This window comes from Neolamprologus multifasciatus, chromosome 10 (assembly GCF_963576455.1).
Source record: "Neolamprologus multifasciatus chromosome 10, fNeoMul1.2, whole genome shotgun sequence".
NCBI classification, from domain to species: domain Eukaryota; kingdom Metazoa; phylum Chordata; class Actinopteri; order Cichliformes; family Cichlidae; genus Neolamprologus; species Neolamprologus multifasciatus.
The window spans coordinates 31915592-31925081 of NC_140448.1; the positions used below are offsets into that span (position 1 = coordinate 31915592).

The window sequence follows — 9490 nt, forward strand, 5'->3', positions numbered from 1 at the left end:
CTTCTCCTGGAGCTTCACTAATGACCTCGTCAGCGTGCTCTGTGTCCGCAGCAGCGATTAATAACAGCCCAGCCGCTCCAAATCAGCATCTACGGGACGCTGCACACATGAAACCAAAACATGTGGCATGAACACTGCGACACAGATTCAGACTCTCTGCTGTCGGGTTTGTGGCAAATTCTTATTTATCATCATTTGATGTTTAAAATCTGACACATTCAATATTCCTCATTTGTCCTTGTCCTTGCTGACGTGTCTGCTCTTTAATCTAAACGCCGCTCAGACTGAGAGTGGAGTTAAAATCAGGGCTTCAGGTTTTCCTCGGCTCTCTGGCTCACGTTCAGCCTCTCTCTTCTGTCACTCCAAGTTTTTCCATCTGTTCCTCGTCCCTCTGCCTCCCCCTTCATCCCCGACCTTCCCGCCTCCTCCGCTGCTGTCTCACAGACACACAAATGCACTCTGAGCGCGCTCGGCGGGGGAGTGTTAGTCATGAGTTTGTCTCATTACCATCTGAGAGAAATGGCTAATAGGGGTTAATAAGACACCCAGCAGGCCTTGCAGGTGTGTGTGTTCAGAGTGTCCCGGCTGAATCGTGTCTTTGCCTCCCACCGGGGATGACTCAAACAAGGACGAGGAAATAAAACGAGGTCAGAAACAACCGTAACGCCGCCTTAACACCGGCACCTGAGCCAGGACCGATAACAAGAAGATAAGTCGACTTCAGTGACGGCTTCCATTTGTGCACTTTAATTTAATATATGACTGTACGAGTGGAGTGGGGGGCTTAAAAAAGTACCTGAGTTCACTTCAGGAGAGTCAGAAACACAACGTAGAGAAAGCCAAGCAGGAAACTCCAAAGCCAATCGCACATCATTAACCCTTTAAGACCTACCATAGAACCAAGTCCGCCAGAGCTTATATTATATGTTTACATGCTGTGGAGCCATTTTTGGGAGCATTTCAAGTTGCTATACATCAATACAACCATTATAGCCTAAATGTTAATAATATGTCTGCATTAAGTGCATAGTAATTACATAAATTGCAAAAAAGTGCAATAAACTACAAAAAAATGTAAGTCTTAGCATGGTGTGCCGTGTATCCTTTAAAACAAAATAAACATGGGGTCCTCGGGCTGTACAACTACAACCCGAGGACTAAACAAGCCAAAGACCAAAGACTCCATCTCCAGATTAACCGGACATGAAAGTCTTGTTATTAAGAAAGACAAAGTAATATAGCAAAAAAAAAACTGTAAAACTTACCACCATATATGCATTTGCAGAGCGCTGTATCTTTAAATGCCATTTTTAGCTTTGTCTGGTCCTTGGTTTTTTTCCCTGCCCAGTTGAGTACCGAGGCCAGCTCGTTTGTAATGGCATAAGCCATTACACGGCAGACTCGCACCTCCAGTGTGGTCCCTCCAATCAAGGCAAAGCGTCTCACCTATAGACACATTTTAAGAGATGGAATTAGCGTGTCTCATGTCTTAAATGTGTATGCAAGTGCTTGTGTGTTTAATCAACAGGCCGTTGTTATGTATTTAAATCACATCTGACAGCTATTACACTTTATAGTTACAAAGTGTACATAACCTTTATATACTTACCATTGCCTTATTTGCCTCTTATGATTGAAGAGCTGCCTCTGCATTGTTTAGCTCCCCAATGTTGCGCAAGGGCAAATCCAGAGGCAGTACCCCAGCATCTACCGATTCATTACAGCAGGGACGGCGGATGGCTCTGACCTCCTCACGGAGTTCGTTAACAGCTGTCGTCAGGTCTGACAGCATAGCTAATATCTTTTGTGAGGTCGCATCTGTTTAAAAAAACAATTCCAGAAAGATTAATGGCTTAAGCAGTGAGAGGCGAAAAACTAATAAATAAATAATAAAACGCAGTTTACGTGTGGACAAAAGGTGCAAACGCAAGGTAGGTGAGCGTGCAACGTAAAGTTAGGTGAGCGTGCATCGTAAAGTTAGGTGAGCGTGCAACGTAAAGTTAGGTGAGCGTGCAACGTAAAGTTTGAATTGAGTGCGAATCGAAGCGGGTGCTCTCCAATCATTAAAAGTAACAAAGTCACTGAACACATTTATACAGTTACCTTTACGTTTATCAATCATATATCACAGATTTACAATTTTTTGTAGTACTATGCTAAAAAGCAACTACAGAGCGAAAGTCTGGGTCAAGCGCCGAGGCGACGGCAAGAACAAAGGAACCCTCGAAGCGTTAAAGCTAGCTAGCTAGCTTTGTAAGGGAATATAACGGAAAAGTATGAAACGAAAATGTTTTCTTTGTTGACTTTGTTCGCAGTGCAATTTATTTGTTGCCGGATTGTAAGATGAAAGTAGACACAATTTCGGGCTCCCACATTTTGTCCGAAACTTTACATTAACAAGTTTGTTTGTTTTTTACTGTTATTCAAATGCAACCGTGGAAATAACGAATAGAACAAAAGTCATTCATTCTTACCTTATATTAATCGTGGTGCAGGCCAGTGCAGTGCATGAACTGATGCCTTCTCCGGTCAATTCCGCTGAGAGTAAATCTAATGTCCCGCTCTACTGTACAAGACAATGGTTACCTGAAGGGATGAACCACTGTGAGAGGGGGGGCTATGGAATAGTCCAAGTGGTAGCAGCTTTAATTTCCCGCTCAACCATAAATCAATAGTTTTTCAACGTGATTGTTGTCACCTTGTCAACTATAAATAGATCAACAATCAACGATGACAGAACAACAGTGAATCAATGTTATTTCAATGTCAGTGTCAGGTTTCATCAGTATTTCAATGTTGTTTCAACATTGGTTTTGTGTTGACATTTCAAGCCTGACGATTCTGATGGTTCAGATGGAAAATCAACATCTGTTCAATGTCTCCTTGCTATCTGGGTATGTGGAAGGAAACTGTGACCGAGGACAAGCTGATGGCATAAGATGTAAGTACAACTCCTCCGGTTTCATATGCAAAAAAAATTATTGCGCTAGTTTATGTGGTTGCAGAGCTACCGGGATTTAAAAATAGTTACGCAAAACGGAGCGTGCAGCTCTGACCGGCTTTAAAGGGTTAAAATACAACGAGTGGACAAAAAAACAAAAGGTTAAAATCAGGAGGTATCCTTCAAAATAAAACAGGAAGTAACTGAAAGAGGGAAACTGGGAACAACCCCCACACCTGTCCCCCAAGGTGATACGAAGAACTGGGAGTCGTAGCGCTCAGAGAGGAATCAAAAGCCTTTAAATATCGAGTGCACACAGAGAAACAGGATGTGTGGTGTGGGCACACAGAGGAGAGCAGGACAAACTTTAATACACTGCAATTAAAGTTAATTGTAATGATTTTGCAGCGGAGGGTTGCAGCCAGCTGATCCTGACGTGAGCGAGCTGATTGTCACGGTTCACAGTCTGATGCTCTTCATTATTTGCCATGGCAACTGCTGAGCCAATTAGGGGGCTCCTCTATTTCTCCGTGTGTGTGCTGCAGCTTGATGAGGGTATTTTAGATTCAATTACTCAAAATGGAGAGAGCGAGTTAGACGAACTGAAAGTTAATTAGACAAGACAACGATATTAAAAATTAGATTTTATAATTGGTCAAAGTAGAATAAAAGCGAAATTAAATGAGATGAAACACTGATTATGTTATGTGATGAGATGGAATTTGAAAGGAGAAATTGGAGAAATCATATTAGAAAGGTTAGATTTCATGGAAGGTAACAGAAAAGGACGGATGCCAAATTAGATGAGACACTAGGAAGCGACGTGAGATGATCTGAGAGGACGACGGTGTCCTGTGCTGTCACACAGCAAAGACGTTTGTTTCACCCTGGCTGAGGTCATGCATGAAGCAATCTAAGCAGAGACCATCCTTTGCTCTGCTACCACATCCATCTCTCCTGGAAGAAAACAAAGGCAAACCCAGCAGAGGGACATGAATCATTCGTCACATACCCGAACTGCCTAAACCGGCTCGCTTAAAATATGGGGGAGTGGGGGGCTCTGCTTTGAAACCCTCTTAAATCTCTAAAGGACCTTTCTGCTACTTGTATGTGCAGGTTTATTCTTCTGGTTCCTTTGAATCACAGTTTGTGGTCAAACAACAAATGTTTGGTAGAATAATCACCATTACAGCAAAAGCCCATCTCGCCCAATGTAAATGTGGCCATTAAAGGGGCGACGGCCCAGAGCGGGTTTGTGGTGTCGGGGTGACATAAGTCAAGTCGGCTTTATTTGTGTAGCACGTTGAAAAGACATCACGTGTCGGCTACAGTGCTGAACAAGGGACGATGTAATTAAAATTGAAGAATAGATCAACATAAATGAGATAAAAAGATTACAAGGAAACACATATACAACATACACTTAACTTACCTCATCCAATAAGTTAAAGAACCAAGGTAACTAAGACAGTTTCAAAGTGACCCAAAAGCCTCTGAAAATAGGTCAAGTTTGAAGTCCTGGAGAAGAACAACTGAAAGCCTCGTGCTGGCGCTGCTCTCCACCTGTGACAGTTAATGCTACATGACCCCCAATGACCTTTACCAACCAACAAATCATTGATGTGGGTTTAAACAGATCGTGTTCATTATTGGGTTTATAACAGTCAACATCAACAAAGCATTCAAGTTATGGAGAATTTGTTTGGTCTTCCGTATCAAGCTAACCTAGCGTGGCTGCTAACAGATAAAATGGAGTTACTGGCTTGAGTTGATAAGTTGGGACTGATCTGGTGCCTTACATGAGCATTTATTGTTTAACGTTTTGAATCATAAACAGACTCATGTTGCAAAACTTTGCTCCAGCTAGCTGGAAAATCTTGCATGCTGACCTTTTTGCTTAGTAAGATGTGATATTACACATTTTACACAGAACGACAGATTTTGTGTTTAATACAGTAGAGCGACATAACAGAGGTGGACGGTCTGTGTGTGTCTCATCACTGCTTAAGTGTCAACAACAAAGCAGAGACAGCTACAATGTAGCTGCCATCACCAGTGTGTGAATGTGTGGATGACTGAATGTGTAAAGCTTTGGGGTCCATATACAAATACAGGCCATTTACCATAGTGCACTTTATAGCAGCCATTAAAAACAATGATTTTCTGAGGTTACACCCGTCTTAAAGCTTATGAGTGCCAACGTTAAGCTGGGAGTTGTTGCTGATGAGACTGAAAAACAACAAAGGAGGAGCTCTGTGGGGGAAAAACTGCAGTTTCTGCTTTTCTGAGCTGTGAAATCTGATAAACACACAGCTTCTTACTCATATGTTTCCTCAGTGTCTTTGTCCTTCTTAAAACTGATATCTCCCTCCATTCCTCTTCTCTGTGCCACTTTTCTTTCTTTCTTTATTTATCTTTATTGTTCTGCTCTCCATCACTTCCTATATCTCCCTTATTTATCTTACTTATTTCATTTTGCTGCCTCTCTTCTTGCTCATTTCCCATTTCTTCTCTCCGAGCTGCTCTCATTGAGCTCCCAAGATGCCTCTTTTATACCGTCACATGTGTCCAGAGCCCGTTTCACATGCAGTGCTCTCTGTGGGTTACAATAACCATAAAATACTCTTCTGAGTACAGCTGACAGATGCTCATATCCAACGTGTGTGATTGTATTGCTCCTGTTTACTGAGGGGACTTGGCTTCCTTTTGGGCCCATAAAACATTCATTACGTTAGGATGAAGACGTCTAATAATATCCAACGTAGGGATTTGGCAGCAAGCAATTCTTGAAGTGAATTGGATTGGAAGCAGGAAAATGGCCAGAGTAATGTTATAAAAATAAATAAGTAGAAACTGACCCCATCATTGAGCTGCTATGAAGAACCAAAGAACATTTTTGGAGCAGGTTGTGCACGTGTTTATTTCTGTTGTAAAGGTGTGTTTTCAGAGTCTGATTTTCCACTTTTACTTTATAGCGAGGTTCACTTTTTCCATCACTCCACCCTGTTTCTTTATGCTTATTCCAGCTGGTACTGGCCAAGAGGTCACCAGTCCGTCACAGTCTGCCACCAGTCTTTGGTTTAAGGAAAATCTTTTGACCGTCACTACAGGACTCCAGTTGTTAAGTGATGATATATGAACCCTGCTTCCAGGTCCAAACTACTCTGCATTTATTAAGGCTGTTGTGTTTTTAACATGTTTTAATACTGTGTATTTTGTTCTATTTAATATGAAAAAGCCCCTAAAAAAGTCAGTGATCACTCTCGGCCTCTCTTGATTTTACCACTATTTATCAGCAACGCGCTTTAAAGAGTTTTTAAACCTTTACGATGTAACTCCAGCTCATGCAGCAGTATATTAATCACTAACCTCGTATTGTGGATGGATTATCTCAGTTGTTCTCCCGACTGAAGTTTGGTCCTTTTACAGCATCCTGCCATGCGATTACATTTGTTCCTGACCACCGAGAACACTCACGTTAACTTTTATCGAGTGGAAAAAAGTTAGCTTGTTTATATTATGCTAACATAGCTGTGTTGCTAGCGGCCACGTAGCACATCATTATATACCAGCTAGCCAAACTTCAGTAACCCTACAAACGTCACTGCTGTTTAGTTTTCTGTCTTCATTTATGTTGGAAGTGATAACAGAGCTGTACGTTTTAATTTGTTTCCAAAACCCCGCAGTCAGGATATGCTATATTGTATTTAGATAGAAGCTAGCGAGCTAACTTCCTGCTAACTTCTAACTCCGTTAAATGTCATAAATTCCGTTTTCATGGATGCCTGTGTGATTGCATTTGTCCCTAACCATCAGGAACCCTCACGTTAACTTTTACCAAGTGGAAAAAAGTTAGCGTTCATCCTCCAGCTTCACTGTTTATATTATGCTAACCATAGCCGTGTAGCTAGCCACCACGTAGCACGTCATTATACAACAGCTAGCCAAACTTCAGTAACCCTACAAACATCTCTACTGTTTAGTTTTCATCTTCATTTATGTTGGAAGTGACAGCAAATAGTATGTTAAAAATTTTCCCAAATCCCTCAGTCAAAACATGCTATATTATTATTAGATTGAAGCTAGCGAGCTAAATCTATGCTAACTTCTAACTTTGTTATATTTAATAAATTCTGTTTTCATGGATGCCTGGATGTTAAACTTCATTGTTACACCTGGTAGAGCAGCAACACTGATCATTTGATTAAAGATAAAAGCATTTAGACAGTTTGTAACTCTCAGTGATGCCGCAGAGTTCGTTTGACTTTGGGACCTGAAGTGGAGTTTGGACCTGGAAACGGCTAATGATGTCAGATTTAAAGATCAGTTACTGAATAATTTGTTCAGACAAGATGCAGCAGACACTTTCAGAAGAGAAAAGACAGAAAGCACAAAAAGTAAATGTTTTCATTTCGACACCACCTTGAGGGAGTCCAGCTCCATCCCCACAACCAGTGCTGCCAACTCCTCAGTAAGGAAAATCGCTATTGGTTGTCCTAAAAGTCTCTAGAAGTCGCCAAATGACGTCACCACCTAATTTGCATAATTGGTCATGCTAATGTATTGTAACCTAAGTTGTTGGAGAGAGAAATAACATCGTGGAAGAGACATAAAGTGAGTAAAAAACGTCCTAAATGCAGTTAGAATATATTTAGAACTACAAATTAAATTTCTTTTAGCAATTATTGTTTTTTAATGTCACAATTCCAACCCTGCTCCTTTATCCGGGCCTGGACGGGCAAAAGTGACCCGAAATTGGCACTCTGGTGGAGTTACTGTGTGTGTGTGTGTTTATAAGTAGTTTTAAACCTTGTGATCCACAAAACAGCATAACAGTAAAGGAAGAATTGACTGCGTTACTGCCCTGATAGCAGCTGGGGGAGAACTATCCTCCGCCTGTGAGCGCTTTGGCACGGGTGAGGTGCCCAAGGCAGCACCGCTGCTTGTTGAGAGTAAGAGCGATACGCGTTTTCACGTCAAAAAGTCGTCATAAATAAGTCTCCAGTAATAATACCAGAAAAAGTCGCCAGATTTGTCGCTAGTCGCTTTTTAGAAAAAATGTTGCCAAGGGGGTCTGAAAACTCGCTAAATATAGCGACAAAGTCGCTAAGTTGGCAACACTGCCCACAACATTACTGGCCTTAAAGATCATTATTGAGTCTCAACCTGCTCCCCCAGCATGCAAGTTAAGAAAGTTTGGTTGAGGAGGGGTCATTATACCTGTTTTCCTTTCTGTAGAAGCCACCGCATGTCAGTGACCTACAGTCTGTGGTCACATAAAATCTCAACTATTAAGTCTCCTCTTTTAGGAGGACTCAGACTCTAAATGTGTTTAATCTTAATCCAGTTACTTCCTTCTCTTTCCTGCTGTTCTCCTGCCTCCTGTCACCTCGCATCCTGCTCTCCTCACCTTCTCTTCAACTTTCCCCCTCCTCCCACCTCCTCTAGCAGGACTGACAGTGAAACAGCAGCTATATTAAGCAGCGTTCAGGAGCGCTGACTGTTGGGTTATTTTTCATCGGGTAATAACAGCTGTCATCTGTGAGGACACAGCGCTGGAGAAACGTTAAAAATCCTTACACGCCTGTCAGCTTCATCGCTAACCTACATCGGTGAGTACGTAGAAAAAAGGAAGTGAAAGGTAAGAAAGGCTAAAAGAAGAAGGGATTTACTGTGTTAAGCAGGGAACAGATACTTGCAGACAAAGAGTAAACTCAGCTCAGTGTCACAGTCTGACAGTGAAGGCTCACTAATAAACCCACACTTCGATAATATGATTACTCCCCAAGTTTGGTACCAACCTGATTTCAGAAATGTTCATGTAAGCAGGAAACCAGCTTTCATTTTATAGATTAAGAAACTAAAAACAACCTCATTCACACAGTCAGACTTCTGAAGGAGAAACCCAATTACCTAAACCCTCAATGGGTTTCTAACTGGCTTTTATTTGCACGACGAATTCAAAGGACACGCAGGAAGTACAGCAGACGAGCAGACGGGCAGCAGGACGGTCTGAAGGCTGACTCGACCTGTAATTTTAGGTAGATGTGATCATTTGTGTTGGTCCACCGCCACAAACAGTCATGTGAATATTTTTAGGATGGGATCCAAAGTCATCGTTCTCATGGCTCCGTCGCTTCTTCAGCCACTTTGCTTTGAAGCTGTACAGACGACCCTGAAGGTCTGAGTGCGGCTTCCAGACAGATGCTGGGCGTGATTAGAAAATATTAAAGCATATGACAAAACATACTAGACCAGGGGCGTCAAACTCAAATACACAGTGGGCCAAAATTCAAAACTGGAACAAGGTCGCGGGCTAACGTTAATATTTATTGTAAAAAAAATCTTCCTCCAGATTTAAGAATAAATCTCTTCTTATGGACTCAAACAGGTTTTGCTGAAAAACTGAATATGGAACAAGCAAAGCTTAATATTAAACAATATATATATTAGCTGTATAATACCAGTAGGCCAGCTCTGATAATGATTTGGTATGGCTTCGTGGGCCACATGCAATTAGGCTGCGGGCTAAATTTGGCCCGCGGGCCA

At 41.7% G+C, this 9490-nt stretch overlaps 1 long non-coding RNA gene across 1 annotated transcript; it reads right to left on the reverse strand.

The window, feature by feature from the left end:
- Positions 1-1322: 1322 nt before the first annotated feature.
- Positions 1323-2832, reverse strand: LOC146510530 (uncharacterized). Its single transcript, XR_014876563.1, has 3 exons — positions 2736-2832; positions 1610-2656; positions 1323-1446 (listed from the first exon to the last, which is right to left on the reverse strand). It is a non-coding gene; the product is annotated as an uncharacterized LOC146510530 (long non-coding RNA).
- Between the last annotated feature and the right edge of the window lie 6658 nt (positions 2833-9490).